Genomic DNA, 23,421 nt, shown 5'->3' with positions numbered 1-23,421 from the left:
TTACTTCTTTTACAGTGGTGAGCACTATTTACAGGTGTTAAAAACTTTTTTGACTAAAGTGAAACAGCTAACACATTTGAATTATTAGTAATTTCTGTAAAAATTTTGGCGGAGTGCCATCTGTATTTTGAATAAAACAATTCTTCAAAAACCTGTTAAAAGAACTTCAACTATATTTCTAAATCTCAAACTCCAACGTTTTGTTCAACACAAAAAATTTCTCAACTCAAATCCACAATAATTTTTTTAATATTCTCAAAGGCTAAGATAAAAGAAATATAGTACAAATTTTTTAAGCCAAAATAATTCACAATTTATTTTACAACTTCAATGTGCAATTTTAATTTACAACTGCTCAAAATCAAAAACACTATATACATACAGTGAACATACATTACAATACAAAATGCAAAATATGGTATACTCAATATACCCGATCATATCTCACTGAAGCACTAGCAACTAGTCACATCTGATCGGTCTACTGCGACAAAGAATGAAAAGCTATCGCTGAGTAAAATTTACTCAGTGGTGCACAATAACAATTTGAAATGTGATATATAAATCTTTTATTGACAATTCACAAATCAAATAGTTCACACTTCCATTTCATAACTTATAAAGTTCATATAACACAAATTTGATCAAACAACTGAATAATACAATTTTGCCAATCAATAACACAATTTTATCAAATAACAGAATAACACTGTTTTGCCATTCAATAACATAATTTGATCAAATAACTGAATAATACAGTTTTGCCAATCAATAACACAATTCGATTAAATAACTGAAGAATACAGTGTTGCCAATCGATAATACAATTTAGGCCATGACACAATTTTTCCACAGTCACCCCAATAATCGAAATCAATGAGGGAGGGAGGAAGCTAGCTAAATAATAAGTACTCATCCACACTCACCTCAGACTGACAAGTCAAAGAGGGAGGAATATAGTGTACTTATCAGAGCACTTGTAGGCGTTACGTATCGCCATCCCTGCAAGCTCCTGGGTTCACGCGTGAGAGTTCCCAAGAATCGTAGGCGTTACGTATCGCCGTCCCTACTTTGCTCCGATACCACTAAACACAATTTATCTCAAAATTTCCATTTACAAAGTAGGCAATACAATAATTTTCAAATAATATTCCCAAAATCAAAACAATAAAAAATTATTCGTAACTCATTTCTCCAAATAAATTTGCTAGTAAAAGCAGTGAATATAAAAGTATTGTGCACGGACACAATTTAAAACTATAATGTTCAATTAAATTTTTAAGTAGAAAATGAGAAGTCAAAATTATTGTGCACAAACACAATTTAAAACAATAACATACAAATAATCATAATTTATTTCAATTGAAAAATTCAAAAGAAACAACTATTGTGCACAAACCTTTGATAACTGTCTCTTGGCTTTGACTCAGTGTTTCCTTCCCTTTCCCTGAGTCTTTGCTAACTGAAACACACAATTTGAAGTGTTTCAATACTCATTTAAACTGTCTCTAAGAATAAGGTTCAATAATTAATTTATCGAATTCTATTATTTCCTTAGTTAACCTAAGATGTCGACCCTCGATGCAGTCTAGGTGAATTACGTTTTAATGTTACCAAATTCATTTCCATGTATATTGCGTTTTATTGCAATTTGTTGGATTCCGGTATACAAATTTGACCTAGCCAGACGACTTAGTTTCCTCAGTTTTTGGGTTTTGGTCAAAACTACAAACTTGTAGACCTATGTCTTATTGCACGCAAGGCAAAATTTCAGGTCATTCTGAGTTTACTAGACCAAGTTATGGTCATTTTACTATTGCTGGTCAAAATGCATCAAAATTGGTCACTTTAGGTCATTTTAGGTTCAACCAGTTTTTGGACCCGAAATTGTGCAAGCTATTTGACTTGCTTATGGTCATTTTGGGGCTTTGGTGTCTTCATAAGACTTGTAGATATATGTCTCAAATATTCATGGTAAAAATTTCAAGTCAATTGTACCTGTTTTGAGTGAGTTATGGCCAAAACACTAACTGCTGTCCAAATGGTCAATTTTTAGGCCTTAAATGCACTAATCCTGATTTGGTCATTTTCAAGTTACCTTCCAAGTAGAATTTTGGTAAGCTTCCTTCATGAAAGTTGGTACTTTTTGTGCCTAGTTTCACCTCCAATTGGTCTCATACCAATTGGAGCCACACACTTAAGGTTCTAGGCCAAAATACACACTGCCCTATTGCACATTGTCCATCCCTCATCAAAGGATGCATTTAACACTTACCAATTTACACATTCATGCCATTTCTGTTTTGTTCCATAACCTAAACACATTTCACAACACATTTTTGGTCACTTTGGAATCTTATAACCACACTCAATATGCACCTTATAGTACAGAATTTACCAAGTCCAATTTACACACAATTTAACTACATAACCAAGCTCATTCACATGTCCAAACTCAAACCTTTATACCCATGTACAAGCTGCCATAATAAATACTATAATTCAACAATAATATTTCACAAACCAAACCATGAAATAACATTTTGTTGCTTCACAATTCAAGCTGTCGATTTGTACCTCACTTTGAATAAAGTTCCAAGCTTCCAAATTCAAGTATACATTCACATATACTTAGTATACATTACCCAATTTATTCCTACACATATAAACACTTAATCAACCTTTTAATCTACCATTTACAAGAAAGAATAAACTGCCCTTAAGGAGTTTCCATGGCTGCTAAAAATAAACATCTCCCTTAATACATCAATCTCCAAAAATCTCTTCACAATTCAAGTACCCATAACATCCTCACAAACTTTAATGAAGCAATAATAAAAAACACATACTTACCACTTTGGAAACTCTTCAAAACCTCTCTAAAACTTGGTCTTCTTGTTGCCTATCTACTGCCCAAGGTGTATGGACAACTTTTAATGAAGGGAAGTGGAGGAAAGAAGCTTGGATCACATTTGCATGAAGCTTTCAAATCATGCGGCAATGGAGTTCTTCCTTTCTCTATTTTTGGCTAGTTCTCCAAGGTTGAAGAAGGAGATGAATCTGCTGTCCAAATGCAGATTAAGTGGTCCACTTTGGTGGGTTAATGGAGCACTATGTAATGTTTAATGTTTATTTAATCTTAACTTTCCAAATTCCCACATTTAACTCCTCATTTTTTCTATTTACATTAGGTACCACTAATTTAATTTTTCATGACATTTTCTAAGTGTGCTATCATTTATTTTTAATGGACATTTAGGTCAAAAAATAACTCAGGGTGTCAAATGACCACAATGCCCCTGTTCGGGTTGCATTCCCAATTTTTCGGTAACACCGGGTTTTGTCGTTTTTTCGATTTCTCACTTTTCTTTGTGCTAATTAATTAATTTTTCTTTGATATTTCTAATGGTATTTACACTTCAATAGACATTTATTAAAGTCATAAAAATATTTTCCACGGTTCCCCGTGGTCCAGGGCTAGTCAACAGTCCACGCCGCAACTTCCTGATGCGGTCACCCATCACTAAGGTTCTCGGCTCGTTTAACTTGGTTATACTTCATTACTATTATTTTCCCTTTGTTTTTCTTGTATTTTCTTTTCTTGTATTTCATTATTTTATGTCTCCTCACTCATATCTAAGTGTAGTTCTAGGCATCCTAGCTGTCCGGACAACACTGATCATAGGAACAGTAGAACGCACTACCGAACATAGGGGTGTTACAAAAAGTATTTTATAACATACCATAAATTATAAAGCTAATTGGCAGGCCTACTTAATGTAAGGCAAGAGGACTTAAAAGTAAGTTGCAGTAATAGACTTACTCTAGACGAGGGTAAAGATGTTACAGTTAGTAATTATTAATGGATATTGTAATCAGAATAAGTTTAGGATATAAGTGAACTCAAGAAGGATAAGATATAAGAAAATTTGATCTATTGGAATGTATCGTATTAACTGTAACACCCCTAAGTTCGGTAGTACGTTCTACTGTTCCGGTGACCAATGTTGTCCGAACAGCTAGGATGCCTAGAACTACACTTCGATATGTGTGAGGAGACATAAAATAATGGAATACAAGAAGAGAAAATACAATAAAAACAAAGGAAAAATAATAGCAAAGAAATGTAACCAAGTTAAACGAGCCGAGAACCCTAGCGATGGGTGACCGCACCAGGAAGTCACGGCGTGGACTGTTGACTAGCCCTGGACTGCGGGGAACCCTAGAAAATATTTTTAGGACTCGAATAAATATTTATTGAAGTATAAATATCATTAGAAATATAAAAGAAAAATTAAATAATTAGTACAAAGAAAAGTGAGAAATCGAAAAATGGACAAAACCCAGTGTTATCGAAAAATCGGGAATGCAACCAGAACAGGGGCATTGTGATCATTTGATACCCCGAGTTGTCTTTTGATCTAAATTTCCATTAAAAATAAATAATATTACACTTGGAAAAATATAATGAAAAATTAAATTTGGGGTACCTAAGGTAAATAGCCAAAAGTGGAGAGTAAATGGAGTAATTAACACATTTAACATATAATATTAATTAAATAAAGTTAGTGGAGAGTTAGTGGGAATTATCTACACCTAAGTGGACAGCCACATCACTCAACATCTTCATCTTCCTCAATTCATTCACCATTGCCGAAAATCCAAAAGCTTTCAAACCTCCCATGGCCGCCCCATTTGCATGACTTCTTACACCCATTTCAAGCTACACATTCTTTACTTGTCTTCATTAAAGTTTATCCCCACATCACAAGGAAGAGTTTGATAGCAATTTCAAGAAGTTTTGGTGAAGATTTAAGAAGTCTCATCCATAGGTAAGTTTGAGTTTTTGATTGTTGCTTTGTTAAAGTTTGTAAGGATGTTATGGATGTTTGATTTATGAAGAAATTTTTGAGGTTTGATGTTGAATGGGAATGTGTACTTTTGGCAGCCATGGAAACACCTTGAAGGCAGTTTATTTATGCTTGTAAGTGGTGAATTAAATGATTGATTAAATGTATATTGTGTAGGAAATTGTTTGGGTGAGGTATACTTAGTATATGTAAATGTGAAATGAAATTTAAAGCTTGGAAATTAATGGAATGTGAATGTACCATTGTGGCAGTTTGTTAGCTCTTGAAGAATGCTGGAATTCATGCTTGGTTTATGGAATAATGATGTTAATTTGTGATAGGGGTTATGGCAGTTTGAGTGCATGTATGATGGTGTGAAGTTGGACATGTAAATGAGCATGAATTGGTGATTGAATTGTTGTAAATTGAGTTGGACAAATTCTGTACTTGTTGGTGCACATTGAATGTAATTGTAAGCTGCCAAAATGACCTATAATATATTGTAAATTATGTTTAGGATGTGGTACAACCAGAATTGGTTTGAATGTTAAGTTTGGTGAGTATTAAAAGTGATGCTTGATGTGTATGCAAGAATTGCAATAAGGCAGTTTGAGTTTTAGGCCTAGAACTTTAATTGTGTGGCTCCAATTGGTATGAGACCAATTGGAGGTGAAACTAGGCACAAAATGTGCCAACTTTCATGAAGAAAGCTTGCCAAAATTCTGCTTGCAAGGTAGCTTGAAAAATGACCAAATCCGGATTAAGTGCAAATAAGGCCTGAAAATTGACCATTTGGGCAGCATTTAGTATTTAGGCTATAACTCACTAAAAAAAGGTCCAATTGACCTGAAATTTTAACCATGAATAGTTAAGACCCATATCTACAAGTCTTATGAAGAAACCAAAGCCCAGAAATTACCATAAGCAAGTCAAACAGCTTTCACAAGTTCGGGTCCAAAAACTGGCCGAACCTAAAATGACCTAAAGTGACCAATTTTGGTGCAAGTTCACCAGCAATAGTAAAATGACCATAACTTGGTCTACATAACTCAGAATGACCTGAAATTTTGTCCCGCGTTCCATAAGACATAGATCTACAAGTTTGTAGTTTTGACCGAAACCCGAAAACTGAGGGAACTAGGTTGTCCGGCTAGGTCAAACTAGTATCCCGGAATCCAGCAAATTGCAAGAAGATGCAGTCTACACGGAAATGAACTTGGAAACATGCACCAACCCTAAAATACTATCGAATGTGACATATTAATAACATTAAAACCTAATTTACCTAGAATGCATCGAGGGTCGACATATTGGGTTGACTAAGCAAACATTAGAACTCAGTGAATTAATTATTAAGCATTATCGTTAGAGACAGTTTAAATGAGTACTGAAACACTTCAAATTGTGTTTCTCAGTTAGCAAAGACTCAGGGAAAGGGAAGGAAACACTGAGTCAAAGCCAGGAGACAGTTATCAGAGGTTTGTGCACAATAATTAATTCTTTTGAATTTTTCAATTGGAATAAATTATGATTATTTGTATTGTTTTAAATTGTGTTTGTGCACAATAGTTACTCCTTTTGAAATTTTCAATTAAAATAAATTATGATTATTTATATGTTATTGTTTTAAATTGTGCTTGTGCACAATAATTAATTCTTTTGAATTTTTCAATTGGAATAAATTATGATTATTTGTATTGTTTTAAATTGTATTTATGCACAATAAGTATTTCTTTTGAATTTTTCAGTTGAAATAAATTACGATTATTTATATGTTTTTGTTTTAAATTGTATTTGTGCACAATAATTAGTTCTTTTGAATTTTTCAATTGGAATAAATTATGATTATTTGTATTGTTTTAAATTGTGTTTGTGCACAATAGTTATTTCTTTTGAATTTTTCAATTGAAATAAATTATGACTATTTGTATATTATTGTTTTCAATTATGGAAATTTGTTTGAATGGATACTTATTGCTTGAAAAACATTGTAAATGGTTTGAAACTTTGGAAAAATTGATTTAGTGTGATTTGTGAAAATTTGAAGTTAATTATGAATTGTGTTGCCATTTTGTGAATGAATTTATGACTTTAGAAATTTATTGGATTCTCACGAATCATTTGAATAAAATGTTTAGAATTGATTTTGTGTTCACACTTAGCATGACAGTATCATATCATTCCTTATCCATTTATGGGGTTGTGATCGTTTATTTTCCTTCTCCATTTATGGAGTCGTGATCGTTTATTTTTCTCCCTCTCTGGTTTACCAGTTGAGGTGATCGGATGAGTACTCATTATATAGCTACCTCCCTTCCTCATTGATTTCGATTAGTGGGGTTGTGATTGCTTTGTCGTGGTGTACAACACAGCATTGATCGGAAATTTTATGTCATGGCTTAAGTTGTGTATGAATTGGCAACACTGTGTTCGTAAATTATTTGACTAAATTATGTTATTATGAGCTTTGATAATTTGTGAAATGGAGTTTAAATTCTTATTGACATTCACTGTCTTTTGAATTTAACTACGTTTTGATTACTGAGATTTATTGTGATATTGTGTTAAATTCCTTATGACATTCATTGTCTTGAATTTAACTATGGTTTTACATATCTATCATTTATATGATTTATGAACTGTGATTTAAAGTTGTATTTGGTTAATGTTGTGCACCACTGAGACATTGTCTCAGCGATAGCTTTTCATTACTGTCGCAGGTAGACAGACAGACAGACAGGTCAGCAGACTAGGCTGCTAGTACATCCAGCAAGAAATTATTGGGTATAATGAGTATACCACATTTTGCATTTTGTACTGTAATGTATGACCACTGTATGTACATAGTGTTCTTGATTTTGAGCAGTTGTAAATTCAAATTGTACATTGAAGTTGTAAAATAATTATGAGTTATTTTGGCTTGTAAAAATTGTATTATATTTCTTGTATCTCAGTCTTTGAAAAATCACTTTGGATTTGAGTTGAGAAATATGTTGTGTTGAGAAAAATGTTGGAGTTGAGATTTGGAAATATATTGAAGTGCTTTTTACAAGTTTTCTGAAGAACTGTTTTATCCAAAATACAGATGGCACTCTGCCAAAATTTTTACAGAAATTCCAAATAATTCAAATGTGTTAGTTCTATCACTTCAGTTCAAAAAAGGTTTTTAACACCTGTAAATAGTGCTCACCACTGTAAAAGAAGTAAGAAAAGTTTTCAAAATCCCTTGTAGTGTATTTAATGGGTTATCAGTAGACGGAGTTGGTAATTCATTAGGTATGCTATGGGATCATGTTATGCCTTACAGAGGGGTAGGGTGTGACATTAACTATGCAATGTTCTTGATGTTTGTACTATAAGCTGCAGATTACAGTACTGACTTGAGATTATTGTGTAGAGTTACGTACTACTCGATAGTATACCAAGATGAGAATAGTTTCCAACGGCATCTGTTTTGGTATAGCTATGCCAGGACAGATTTTTATTATTGGAAATGAGTTTTGAAATCCTACTTAGGGATTTAAAACTCGAAAGTTAGAACATCAAAAGGTTGTAGTTCAGTACAAAAGGGGTTGACTAGAATGGTTAGAGGGCCAAATCAGAGTAATACTGAGGTATAGTGGATTTCTTAGGGGTGATAAGAAGTGGTAAATTTTGACTCGACAGTCGAGTTAAGGAATTGAGTCAAGGAAGATGATAAGACTGAGAGATGAACTAATTAAAGTTAAGTTGTAGAATGGAAAGAGAAGTAAATAGGAAAGTAAATATGAGAATTGGTCAGAACAGAACCTGGAGGGTGCTATGTCTCTACTCCAACATGATGCGTATCAATGGTGGGACACAGTATCTAGTAAGGTGCAATCAGAGCAGAGACGACTGAGATTTCATAGAAGGTTATTTCTGAGATGGTCGAAAGGCTCGAAGTCAGGGTGATACCACGGGTGTATGCCACGAAGGCTAAAGAGGAGCCGAACTTAGATATTGATGAAACAACACAAAGAAATGAAGAAGCAAGGAAGCAACAGATACATCAGGTAAATTTCGAGGATGAAATTTTTATTTAGAGGGGAAGAATTGTAACGCCCTCGCTTTACATAGTCTGTACATTCGACTACTCCGGTGACCTAATATCGGTTCGAACAAGTCAGGATGTTTGGGACTATACTTCAGTGATAGTGAAAAGGCATAAAATGATGAAATAAACAATAAGAAAATACAAGAAAAATTAGGAAAAAATAAAAGAGATGAAATGAAAGTAAGTTAAACGAGCTGACACCGTAGCGATGGGTGATCGCACCCGGAAGTTACGGCAAAGGCAATTGCCGACCCCAGGACTGCGGAGAACCCTCGAAAATAATTTTCGAGATATAATTAAAGGCCTACAGAGGTGTAATTGACATTAGAAAAGTCAAAGAAAATTAAAGAATTAGTACAAAGAAAAATAAAAAATCAAAAAATCGATAAAAATCGGTGTTATCGAAAAATCAGGAATACAACCCGAAGAGGGGTATTTTGGTCAATTGATACCTAGAGTTGACTTTTGACCTAAATGTCCATGAAAAATAAGTGGTATTACATTTTGAAAATTTAATGAAAAATGAAATTAAAGATAAAATATAATTTAAGGGAAGTTAAGGGTAAAAGTGCAATTAAAAGAAATCTTACATTAATCCAATTTTTAATTACATTAGTGGAGCACTATGGAGTATATAAATACTCAAGTGGACAGCCAACTCCACTAACTCCACCTTCTTCTTCTACATTCTTCTCCAAGCCAAACCAAATTCTCTCAACCAAAATACTCACCTCAACCTAAACACAAGGTTTACTAAAGCAAGAGAGAAGATTTGGACACTTACCACTATTGGAGCTTGTTAAAACTTCACCAAATCTTGTTTTTCTTGTTGCCAATATCTTCCCCAAGGTGAGTAGGCAAGCTTTAATGAAGGAATCAAGTGGAAAGGAGGCTTGAAATGGGGTTGCATGGAGCTTGGACAATTACGGCCATGGGAGCTTTCATGGAGGATAATTCGGCTGGTTTTTGCTTAAGGTTGAAGATGATGAGAATGAGTGGAACCTGCTATCCCAAAGCTTGTTTTGGTGTCCCAATATTCAAGTTAGTGGAGCACTAAGTTCATTTTAATGTTTAATTAGTGAAAGTTTCCTTATTTGCTCATTTATCTCAATTCTTTTACTATTTACATAATGTATCTCATTTTAATTTTTCATGACATTTTCTAAGAGAAATATCATTTATTTTTAATGGACATTGAGGTAAAAAGGCAACTCTAGGTGTTAAATGACCAAAATGCCCCACTTCGGGTTATATTCCCGATTTTTCGGTAACACCGATTTTTGTCTATTTCTCGATTTTTCGTTTTTCTTTGTACTAATTTATTAGTTTTTCTTTGATAATTCTAGTGTCAATTATATTTCAATAAACCTTTACTTACGTCTCGAAATTTAATTCTGAGGGTTCCCCGTGGTCCTGGGGTTGGCAACGGCCTTCCCGGTGCGGTCACCCATCGCTGCGGTGCCGGCTCGTTTAACTTAGCTTCATTTTCTCTCTTTCATTTTTCTTTGATTTTTCTTGTATTTTCTTTTTATTTATTTCATCATTATATGTCTGTTCACTATCACCGAAGTGTAGTTCCAGACATCCTGACTTGCTTGGACTGATATTTGGCCACTGAAGCAACAGAACGTACATAATACGTACAGGGAGGATGTTGCAGTTTTATTTAATTGTTAAATAGTGGTATGGATGATGGATGATCATGAACTATAAAAGACCAATGTGATTGGATTTATTTCATTTTTGTTTCTTTGGGATTGTAAATTAATTAATTAATTTTATTTTTTTTTGGGCTTGTATTATTAAGGTTGTAATAATTTTGGATTGTAATTTCATTTATTTAGTTCTTGTAAATTCACCTTGGTATGCCAAGGATTACTATGTAATTGGATTGCAAGAAGATCAAGGAGGTCAAGAGCATTGGTGGGACTAGTGGGAGGAATTCAAGATCAAGTGTTGATTATGTACTCCTTTAGCAACTCTTGTAAAATGAATGAATGAAATGCACCTAGGAATGCCTTGATTCAATTCTTGGTGGCTCAGAATTGAATCTCTTAGAAAAGTCCATGATTATAACATGGGCTCTTCATTGGGGTAATTATTTTAAGAAATTTTAAATAGTTGCATATAATGCAATTAATTTAAAAGATTTTCTTAAGAATAATTGTTAAGCATGAGATGTTGTAAATATGTAAATGATTTGGTGGCCAATACTGGATGTGCCTGAGGACATTAAAATTATTTACATGTTTACTGGCTCAATGGGATCAACTTAACTAATGCAAGATAAGTCAATAATGAATGTGCCTAAGATTTTGAGCATTAGGTGCTAGGTAAAGGATTGAACCTCACATGAGATGTGATGGGCGAGGAATTGCTCACTTATAATTTTATTGTTATTCCAATAATGGATGTACCTGAGGATGATCAATAGGATTATAAGAATTCAATCACCCACTAGAAATCCATCAAACTAGGATTTCTGTTTTCTACTTTGGAAGTGTAGGATTCGCTAAGTTAATAGGAGGGCCAATTTAATTAAAAGACCATAATCATTTTGGTTAATTACATGATATATTTACTAATTAATCTGGTTATTTTCTACAGTTAGTTTTCTGATAATAATGAGCACAGAACAACCACCACCATCCAATATCCTTACAAGCATACTTGATCGCAATAGGTTGACAGGACCTAATTTATCTGATTGGCTAAGAAATTTGAAATTTGTCCTGAACCTTGAACATATAGGATATGTTCTGGACTCAAATGTTCCTGGTCCTTTACCTCCAGAGGCCACTCAAGAGGAGCATGAAACTTTGGACAAGTGGAAGGAGCATGATATGAGAGCTAAGTGTTACATACTTGCTTCCATGAGTAAAGAGTTACAGAAGCAGCATGAGAACATGCTGAGTGCGAGTGAGATCCTCCTTCACCTACAAGAGTTGTATGTTGAGCACAGCAGGAATGCTAGGTATGAGATATCTAGACAGCTATTCATGTCTGAGGGATAGCATATATTGGGAATCATGTCCATAAGATGATTTGGCTGATTAAGCATGTAACACCCTCACTGTAGCAAGTTCGCACATTCTACTGTTCCGGTGACCGGTGCCGGTCTGGACAACTAGAACACCTGGAAAAATATTTAAACTAAAGTGAGGAACTATAAATTGTTTTGCATGAGCTGTCTGAGTAAGACTGATTTCTGTAAAAATTCAGATTTTGAAGGGTTGAATGAATATTTTGATATCTCATGATATAGGGATGATTTGATGCTAAAATGTTTACTGATATTGTATAGGGATGTCCTGAATATATGGTTAAAATTTGGGATTTATCTGACGATTAGATCATTGTATATAATTTTGAATGCATAAGCTGCCAGATTGGGTATTAATGGTTTGTGGATTTGAGATTTATGATAGGAGTTTAGTCTAATTTAAGGGGAAATGCTGTTGAATTTTTATTGGATATTTAATTTGGTAAAGTGAAGTTATAGTTGATTATGATTATTATGGTTCTAGGAGAAATCTTGAAGAATAAAAAGCTCAAGTTTGGTTTCGAAAAGGTTAGTGCTAATTCATCCTTAAAACTTTGTATATATATCATGTGGAGTATGAAATGAGGGTGAAATTAAGAGAACTGAAACAAGTTTTGCATGAATAAATTCCACCAATTTTGCCAGTCTTAGGATACATTAGGGTTTCATTGATTAGATTGAGTTATAGTTGTACATAGCTGCCATTGAACATAAATTAGATGCTTTGATTCATTGATTGCATGTATATGGAGAATTGAAATGGTAGAGTTAAGGTTTGGGCACAAATTTGAGATTTTGTTTATGTATTGATGAAAATAAGTTGTAATGGTTAATTAGTGACCATTTGGTCATGTTTGAGTAGGAAATTGAGTGAATGGTGCCAAGGGAATGGAGGTTAGGCATGCTGTCCAATGTGCCCTGCAGGTCTAGATGTGAGTCCAGCAGGTTTGGGCAGCCATAAATGGAGTTGTATAGGTTCAATTAGTGCAAGGCCAATTTAAAATGAAACTAGACACATAATGGCACAACTTCGGTGAAGAAACCCTGCCCAGAAAACCAAACCAAGTTGACCTAAAAATTACCCTAATCCGGGTGACCAACAGGCTATCCCTGGAAAATGACCAAATGAACAGTATTTATTCAAATGGTCATAACTTAGTGTATAAAAGTTCAATTGATCTTAAATTTTACCAGAAGAAGGCTGAACATAGCCCTACAACTTTCATGAAGAACACAAATCCAAATTCTAACCATAACCTAGTCAAATGGCCAACCAAACTTAGGTCACCAAATCTAGCAAAACCAAATTGCCTAGAAATTCTAGGTACAGGTCAATCTGGCCAATTATGGTAAAATAACCATAACTTGAGCTACAAAACTCCAAATGGAGTGATTCAAAAAGGGAATTAAAGAAGACACAATAAGGAATAACTTTGATGAAGAAAGGTTAGCCCAGTTTCCACTGTAAAATTGTCCAATGGAACAGTAAACTTAGGTAATCAAAACTGAAAATTTAGAAATGCATCTAGGGGACTTTAAATTGCAATTGGCAATTAATACTAGCAAATGTAAAACTCAAAATGTGGGATCTTGGTGTAATTAGAATTAACATATCTATTAAGTATGAAAAAGTCAACATTTTGGTTGACTAGTAAGGTGAATAGTAATCAAAATGATTAGCAAATTAAGATGAAGACCTAGAACCAATTCTAAGCTTAAATACTTAGAATTATATGAAAAATGTGCACTATGCATCTTAGTCAAAATTGTTAAAGGGAAATTAAGATCATAAATTTGAAATCCATGAAATGTTCATGGATTACTTGAAACATGAAAAATAAGCCACCTAATTGATGTGAATAGATAGTTAGGGCTTATATGCCCATCACAAATATAATTCATAAAATATTAGTAACTCAACTTGAAATATAAAATTTGTAATTACATAAGTAGATTTTTGAATGTATAAATGAGAAAGGAAAAACATGTTTCGAATACAATGGTACATATGAACTATTGTTTTGAATTGTGATCAATATGAATGACATAATGAATGAATAAATGAATCATATTAATGTATGAATGAGACATTAGTTGTCATTATTGTAGAAAGGAAAAGTACTTTGAGTATAATGGTATAAAAGGATAATTGATGTGAATTGTGATCATATAAATGATCAAATGAATGTATGAATTATAATTGAAATTTATCATGAAATAATGAAGTCATAAAACACAATATATTAATATTTAATGATATTATGTGCCCTTGTATTGCCTAGACATGTGTGTCAGATTCGATAGTTTGGCATGCCAATAAGGTATTGTTTTAGCAGTACTGTGAAAGGCTTTATGCCTGTATTCATGGCTTTATGCCTGCACTCATGGCTTTTATGCCCAATTATGTGTTATCATGACTTTTTAGCTATACTGACTGCATACGTGGTTGACCTTCTGCGTCCCATGGTATGATATCCCGAGGCACCACGGTGTCTAGTGCCATTGACCCGTTATCCAGTTTAGTCAGCCTGTCGTAGGTTACCTGGGTAGTCTAATTTATTAAAATAAGTTATGAGTATTAGCAATTAAAAATGTTAGAAAGTAAATAAATAAGAAGAAGTTCTAAAATAAATTAGATTAGCTCTAAAAATTTATTCCTTAGAATGATCTGAAGTAAATTAAACTAGTTCTAAAAATTTTAAATATTACGAAATGATTGTAAACAACTTAAAAAGTATCAACAAAGTGATAAAAAAGACTAGTAGAAGAATTATAACTTAAATAACATTACAAATGTGATTTTCATAAGAATATAAGTATAAATTTTAGATTTATTTGTATATTATATAAATGATTATTGTAAACTTATGAAAGTAGTGATTCTAGAGAGCAACATAAATGACGAAATATATATTGTATGGAAAATTTCATATGAACCCAGTAAAATTCTTGAGTATAGAAAATATGCTCCAATTATTTTTACTTATTATTTTATTTCATTGTTATATTATTACACCACTAAGCAGCAATGCTTAGCGCGATAGATTTGTTTCCTCACATAGATACTGAAGTTAAAGCCCAGTGAATACCAAACAGAGATTTTGGAGTTTTGATTTGCAGAGTGTTCAAGGTTGTCACCTCCTTAGCAATGCATGTAGATAGGGCCCATATAGATCATATTATGTATTTTGTACATTATAATTAGTTATTATTTATAATGTAAACTATGAATTGTATGTTAAAATATAGATTATGGAACTGTAATTAATTTGTAGATCATTTAAATTATGAGTTTATGTAATCAGTCTGTAAATCATATAAATTAATGAAACTTGAGAACTTATATATATAAATTGTGTATGAATGGAAATGCATGGAAATGAATATGAAATTGAGATATATGAATGAGACGTGAATAATGAGAATAATTGATGAGATTTCATTTATTGCTTGAAATTTTCAAATAGGTGAATAGTGAATCACGTCAATATTTAATAAAATAGGGGAAATTCCGCTGGTTTCTCCGTCGAAAAGTAATTGATATTAAATTAAACGAATTCAAAGTTATTAAAGAAATAAAGTAAGATAAGTTTGGGTGCTCCGGCACCAAGTGTGACATGCCTTGCTCGGCTACACTGTAGTCGGGTGAGGGGTGTTACAGAGCAGCTGGAACATCTTGACTTTAACATGGATTTCCAACGGTAGACGGATTTGATCCTTCAGTCCCTTCCTGAGTCATCTGGTAATTTTGTGACAAATTTTCATATGACTAAACAGGAATGCACCTTGGCTGGTTTACTCAACATGCTAGTTATTACCCAAATGAATATGCTGGGCAATAAAGGAAAAGAGGTAGCTTTGATTGCATCATCTTTAGCTGGAAAGTCCAATAAGAAGAAGGGCAATAAGAAAAAGAAATCTCAGATTCCTGGTCCTTCCAAGAAAATAGCTAAACAGAAAAGGAAGACTAAAGCTGATGGAGGCAAAGGAAAGTGTTTCCACTGCTAGAAGAATGGGCACTGGAAAAGGAACTGCCCAGAGTATCTTGCTTCTCTAAAGAACAAGAAGGATACACCTTCGAAAGGTATGTCCATATCTTGTTATTTAGATTCTGATGATACTCATAGTTCATCTACAGCTTAGGTTTTAGATACTGGTGCTAATTCTCACATTTCTTATGATATGCAGGAACTAGCAAATAGTAGCAGCTTGCGTTCTCGAGATGTTAGACTCCGGATTGGTGACGGCTCAACTGTTGAAGCTTTGGCCATAGGATCTAAATCTTTTTATATGTCTGGACATGTTTTGTGTTTGGATAATATTTTATATGTACCTGATGCTTTTAAGAACAGCATTTCTATATCTAGTTTGACTAGAAATAGCTATGAATTCCAATTCACAGATGATGTTTGCAATATTTATTTTGAAAATAAATATGTTGGTTCGGGTTATATGAATAATGGTCTTTATTATTTGGATAATAATAACAAACACAAAATGAATGTAAGTGATCTAAATGAGTGCAATGCCATGGTGAAAATCAACTCAAGTTCAAATAATAATTGGCACTTAAGGTTAGGTCATGTTGCAGAAGATAGGATTACAAAACTAGAGAAAATAGGAATTTTATCTTCATTGGGCTCTAAGCCTACTCCAACTTGTGAATCTTGCCTTCAGGGTAAAATGACTAGATCACCCTTTGTAGGACAAGGGCTAAGAGCTGAAAATATTTTGGAGCTAATACATAGTGATGTATGTGGTCCATTTAAAGAAATGGCTAGAGGTGGTTTTCATTACTTTATTACCTTTACTGATGATAAATCAAGGTTTGAGTATTTGTATTTGATGAAATACAAACATGAATCCTTTGAAAAGTTCAAAGAATTTAAATCTGAAGTAGAAAATCAAACAGGAAAGAGTATTAAAGCTCTACGATCAGATCGTGGAGGTGAATACTTGAGTACTAAATTTGATGAATACTTGAGAGAGCATGGCATTGTTTCCCAGCTAACTCCTCCAGGAACACCATAGTTGAATGGTGTATTTGAAAGGAGAAATCGTACCCTATTGGATATGGTACGTAGTATGATGAGCTATACTGATATGCCAATCTCCTTTTGGGAATTTGCATTAGAATCAGCTTTGCATATTCTGAATAGGATTCCATCAAAATCAGTATCTTTTACACCTTATGAGATATGGCGTGGAAGAAAACCAAGTCTTAAACATGTTAAGATTTGGGGTTGTCCAGCTTATATTAAAAAACTGAACACTGATAAATTGGAAACCAGATCAGAAAAGGGTCGATTTGTTGGATATCCAAAAGATAGTTTTGGATATTATTTTTATTTGCCTACATCACAAAAGGTTGTGGTAAGTAGAGATGCCACATTTCTTGAACAACAGTTTATTCAAGAAGGAGGCAAAGGAAGGCAAATAAAGTTAGAATTGGAGAATTCTGATCAACTAATCGAACAAATGGATATAGATCTATCTAGTCAACCTACACTTATTAATGAAACATCTACAGTTATTCCTCGTAGAATAACCAGGACATCTCACCCACCAGTGAGATATGGTTTCCTTCATGAAGAAGAATAAGAGTTGTCTACTTATGAAGAAGTAGATCATGGAGATGATCCACTTACCTATGAAGAAGCTATATCAGATATAAACTCTTCAAAATGAATTGATGCTATGAAATCCGAGATTGATTCCATGTATAAGAATCAAGTTTGGGATCTTGTTGACCCTTCTGAAGGTATTGTACCCATAGGGAACAAATGGGTTTTCAAGAAGAAAATTGGTTCTGATGGAAAGGTAGAGACCTATAAGGCAAGGCTAGTAGCAAAAGGGTTTCGCCAAAGACAAGGAATCGACTATGAGGAGACTTTCTCGCCTGTTGCCATGCTTAAATCAATTAGGATTCTATTAGCAATAGCTGCATACTATGATTATGAGATTTGGCAGATGGATGTCAAAATAGCTTTTCTCAATGGATGCATTGAAGAAAACATTTTCATGCAAAAACCTAGGGGTTTTAAATCCCAAGATGGTTCCAAAGTATGCAAGCTAAAGCGATCCATTTATGGGTTGAAGCAAACTTCGAGGAATTGGAATATCTGTTTTGATAAAACCATTAAGTCATTTGGTTTTATAAAAAATGAGGATGAGCCATGTGTATATAAGAAGGTTAGTGACAGTGCTATCAGTTTCCTTGTTTTATATGTGGATGACATACTGTTGATGGGTAATGACACAGGTATGTTGACAAATGTAAAGGTATGGTTGTCAAATACATTCTCCATGAAAGAATCAGGGGAGGCAACCTATATTCTTGGGATTCGCATCTATAGAGATAGAGCAAAAAGAATAATTAGTTTATCCCAAATTCTATACTTGGAAAAGGTGTTAAAGAGGTTTAACATGCTTGATTCCAAGAGAGGATTGTTACCAGTGAGACATGGTATCCACCTTTCTAAAGAGATGTCTCCAAAAACACCTGAAGAAAGAGATAAAATGGCTAGGATTCCATATACTTCAGCTATTGGAAGTTTGATGCATGCAATATTGCGTACTAGGCCGGATATCGTATATGCTATTAGTTTGACTAGTAGGTATCAATCGAATCCAGGTTTGGAACACTGGATAGCTGTCAAGAATATCCTTAAGTACTTGAGAAGAATTAAGGATTTATTCTTGATATATGGAGATGGAGACTTGCAATTGGATGGTTATACTGATTCTAATTTTCAGTCAGATATCGATGATAGAAAGTCTACTTCTGGATATGTGTTCATTTGTAATGGAGGTGCAGTCAGTTGGAAGAGTTCCAAACAGAGTACGACTGCATATTCCACTACCAAGGCTAAGTATATTGCTGCATCAGATGCTGCAAAGGAAGCTGTTTGGATAAAGAAGTTTGTAATAGAAATTGCAGTAGTTGCTTCCATTGAGTCAATAGTTCCACTTCACTATGACAACAATGAAGCAGTCATACAGGCTAAGGAACCCCGGTCTCACCAGAAATCTAAACACATAGAAAAGCGCTACCACATTATTAGAGAAATAGTTGGACGAGGCGATGTAGCCATGCAGAAAATAGCATTAGCTGAAAATTCAGCTGATCCATTCACTAAGCCTATGTCACAAACTCAACTAGACCGACATCTTGACAAGATGGGTCAAAGATATTGTAATGAATGGCTCTAGTACTAGTGAGAGATTTTTAGTAATATACCCTCGAGCATATAATTTAGTATGTATCTTGCACATCTTTTATTAAAAAAAGGCATTTTCACTTTTTCGTTTACATAATATATTTATGTGTAATAGAAAAGTTCCATTCATATTTTGTTAGAAATTCTATTCTTAAGTTGTTAAGAATATGAGTGACAGTATTTCTAGTACAAAGTATCATAAATAGGTTCACAATCGAGGATACTTCACAATAAGGACATGACTTATCAAGAAAGATTATAATCATTTTTGTTCCTTAGTTATTTATATGAAATGTAAATAAGATGGAATGGTGAGTCTCATGCCATATAACAACCATGATAGGTACATATACATGATAAGTAGGCTAAACCAGTGACATTTATGACAAACACATGGAGTTTACTTTTGTCAATGTATTGTCATAAATCATATCAGTGCATATAATCTTTAAACATGATATAGCACAGTTATCTTGTATATAGGTGGTTTGAGTTTGATACTGCTTTCATACTTGTACTGTATATGGGTATATGGGCATGTGTTGGCTCCTACTAGTTATATGTGGAGGTAGGTGTTGATCAAGATGGAATTTGCTCCTCTAAGTAAATAGAGATAAAATCCTATGTTCATTTAATTATTCTTGATGTTTCAAATTCCTGGCCAGGACAGATAGATTTAATCAGAAAAGAGTTTCTGATGAGAAAAATCTTTTAATCAAGAACTGGAATTAAAAGAGAACATAATATTTATAACAAATGGGGTTTGACATAAACCATGTCTCCAGCTCGAATTGGGATTTTGTAACAGAGAGATTCTAGTGCATGGTAACATATGATTATAGGTTCAATTAAGGTAAACCTTATTACTAATTAGGTGGCCATGGCATGCTATGCTAGGTGTTAACCATGGTCTATGAGGTGCATAAAATGATTTAGAGAAATCATTTATGGTAAGAAAGAGTTCTGATGACATTAAGAGTTGATATCATGTCTCATTGCCAATTAATGATGAGCCTAGTAAGTCACACACATACACAAGTAATCACCAAATTAAATATTAATTAATTAATTAATTAAAGAGTTTAATTGATTAATTAAATAGGTTTGGTTTGCAATTAGATTGCAAAGTCCCTAGCATGGCTTGAAACCAAATATAGGTTATTGGATGTATAGTATAAGTTAAATTTATATTTAAAGTGTTTAAATATGAATTTAATTAATGAGAAATTAATTAATAGAGATTAATTAATTAATTTATATTTGGTATAAATTGATTAGAAGAAGATAAATAATTATTTTGGATTGAGAACTCAAAATTAAGACACAGGGGTATTTTGGTCATTTTACAGGGTGACATGTGGCACCATGAGATGGTGACACATGGCATTACACATAAGCTTGCCATATGTCTTTTAATCATGTAAGATGATCAAAGTCATGATTAAATATAGGTTTCACACTTGGCACAATATGATTGAGTCAATTAAACCTAGAGCTAATCAAAAGGTAACATGTGGCAAGGGTTTTAAGTGGTGACCTAGATATATAAGTGTAAGGATGAAAGAACAAATTAGACAAGCTACTCATTCTCTTTGTGCCGCCACCCTTGGCTGCCATTCCCTTCTCTTCTTCTTCTTCTCTCATCAATTCAAAGAGATTAGCAAACAATCTCTTGAATTAAAAATACTAGAAATTGTTTCTAGTGTCCTATTTACATCTGTAATCTCTTAAAAGGAAAAACTTGATTTTCTAATTCATAGAAAAAACTTTAGAAGTTGTTCAAGGGCTGCCATAGGTGATCTTGGTGTGGACAAGTTAGAAGGACAACATCTAGTGTCCTAAAGACGCATCCCAAAGGTGCCAAACACACTGCAGTGCATCAAGAGGTTAGTGCACTTGATCTTGATCTAATCTAGGGTTCTAATAATTAATCTGATTAATTCTAAAATCTTAAATGGCAAATGAAGATCCAAAAATATATTAAAAGAGTTTTGATATGCTGTTTATCATTGAAATCAAATAGATAAAAATGAATCTTGCATGATGCATGTGACCTTAGATGAAAAATTTTGAAATTCAATGATCTAAATTTGTGTTTTTCATGCTTCTGCTCCTTCACCATGTACTTTTATTCTTAGAAAATTCTTCAAGCTTGTGCCAGACAGAGACTTACACGGGTCCCTATAGATTACACGGGTCCAATTACATGACCCGTGTACTTTTATTCCTCCATTGGCTCTTTGGCTTTCATCTGGCAGAGGGTTACATGGGTCTGTGGCTTTGCTTACATGACCTGTGGAAGGTGTATCAACAGCTTTTCGCAATCCTTTGGCCTTTCCAAGTTTCCTTCTGGACTTCTATGCCTTGGGGCTTCACCCAAACACCTAAAATGATGTAGAAAACATGGAATTAAGAGCTTGACAATACAAATTACAAAAACTAATGAAATCAACTACTATGCATGATATTACTTACTTAAATGCTATGAGATAGTATACAAATGTGCTTAAAAACATCTATACAATTCAAAGTGTATCAACAACCCTAGCCATTTGGTTGGAGATTAGGGTTTATGTTTTCCTTCTTTTTCATTGATTTGTTTCCTTATTTGTATCTTTTAATTGGCAAGTTTAATTTTGGAAAGTGCGTAAATATGATAAGTCTTATAAATAAGGTATGCAAGGGAAAAATATTTGGAAATGTGAAAAATCTTGCATGAACCATGTTGTAGGACATTCAGTTAACTTAATGGAATTAGGGTTTGATGAGTTAAATTGAATTAAACTTGTTTTATGGTGGTGTATGAGGTGGAAGACTTTATTAATAAAGTGAATTTGGTGTGAATTGTGCTAGTGTTTAACGAAGGAGTAAGATGTGACATATTTAAGTGGTATCAGAGCTAGTTTTTAAAGTAAATTTCGAACTGTGAATTTGAAATATTTTTCGATGAGTACAACTGCTCAATGTTTGTTACATATAGTATATTTACATCATAAATGTGAACTAACGGGGAGAAATCGCCTTGTGTTGGTTGTTCAGGAAGTAGAAAATCCTGTGAATAGATATGGACAATAGGGATAAAATAGTAGAGCAGTCTGACACAGTTAACGTACAAAAAGAGGCCCCAACTAGTCAGAGTGTCAGAGGTCTGATGACATCAGCCCCATTGGTATAAATTACTGCACAAATGGCCTAGCAGATGGCCGCTTTCTTTCAACAAATAGCTGATAGTCTGTCAGCCAAAGCCTAATTACATACCCAACCCCCACAAAGGTTGCATAGAAAGGGGAAGAGAGTGAAGATGAAGGAACGAAAGCGTGAAAAACACAAGTTTATATCATTGAATTCAAAAATTTTCACCTAGGGTCACATGCATAATGCAAGATTTATTTTTATCTATTTGATTTCAATGATAAACAACATATTAAAACTCTTTTAATATGTTTTTGGATCTGTATTTGCCATTTAAGATTTTAAAATTAATCAAATTAATTTTCGACCCTAGATTAAATCAAGAACAAACACACTAACCTCTTGATGCACTGCAGTGTATTTGCGCCTTTGAGATGCGTCTTCAAGACACCAGATGTTATCCCTCTAGCTTGTGTTTGTCACACCCTACCCCTCTGTAAGGCATAACATGATCCCGTAGTATACCTAATGAATTACCAACTTCGCCTACTGATAACCCATTAAATACACTACAAGGGATTTTCAAAAACTTTTCTTACTTCTTTTACAATGGTGAGCACTATTTACAGGTGTTAAAAACCTTTTTGAACTGAGGTGAATTAACTAACACATTTAGACTATTAGTAATTTCTGTAAAAAAATTTTGGCAGAGTGCCCTCCGTAATTTGGATAAAACAGTTCTTCAAAAACCTGTAAAAAGTACTTCAATATTTTTCTCAATCTCAAACTCTAGCATAATTCAACACAAATCCACAATAATTTTTCAAAGACTGAGATACAAGAAATATAATACAATTTTTATAAGTCCAAATAACTCATAATTTATTTTACAACTTTAATGTACAATTTTAATTTACAACTGCTCAAAACCAAGAACACTATACACATACAGTGAACATACATTACAATATAAAATGCAGAATATGGTATACTCAATATACCCGATGATTTCTCGCTGAATGTACTAGCAGCCTAGTCTGCTGCCCTGTCAGTCTGTCTACCTGCGACAGCAATGAAAAGCTATCGCTGAGTAAAATTTAC

This window comes from Hevea brasiliensis, chromosome 6 (assembly GCF_030052815.1).
Source record: "Hevea brasiliensis isolate MT/VB/25A 57/8 chromosome 6, ASM3005281v1, whole genome shotgun sequence".
Classification (NCBI taxonomy): Eukaryota; Viridiplantae; Streptophyta; class Magnoliopsida; order Malpighiales; family Euphorbiaceae; genus Hevea; species Hevea brasiliensis.
The sequence above is the reverse complement of the archived record's forward strand: the minus strand, read 5'-3'. Positions refer to the sequence as shown.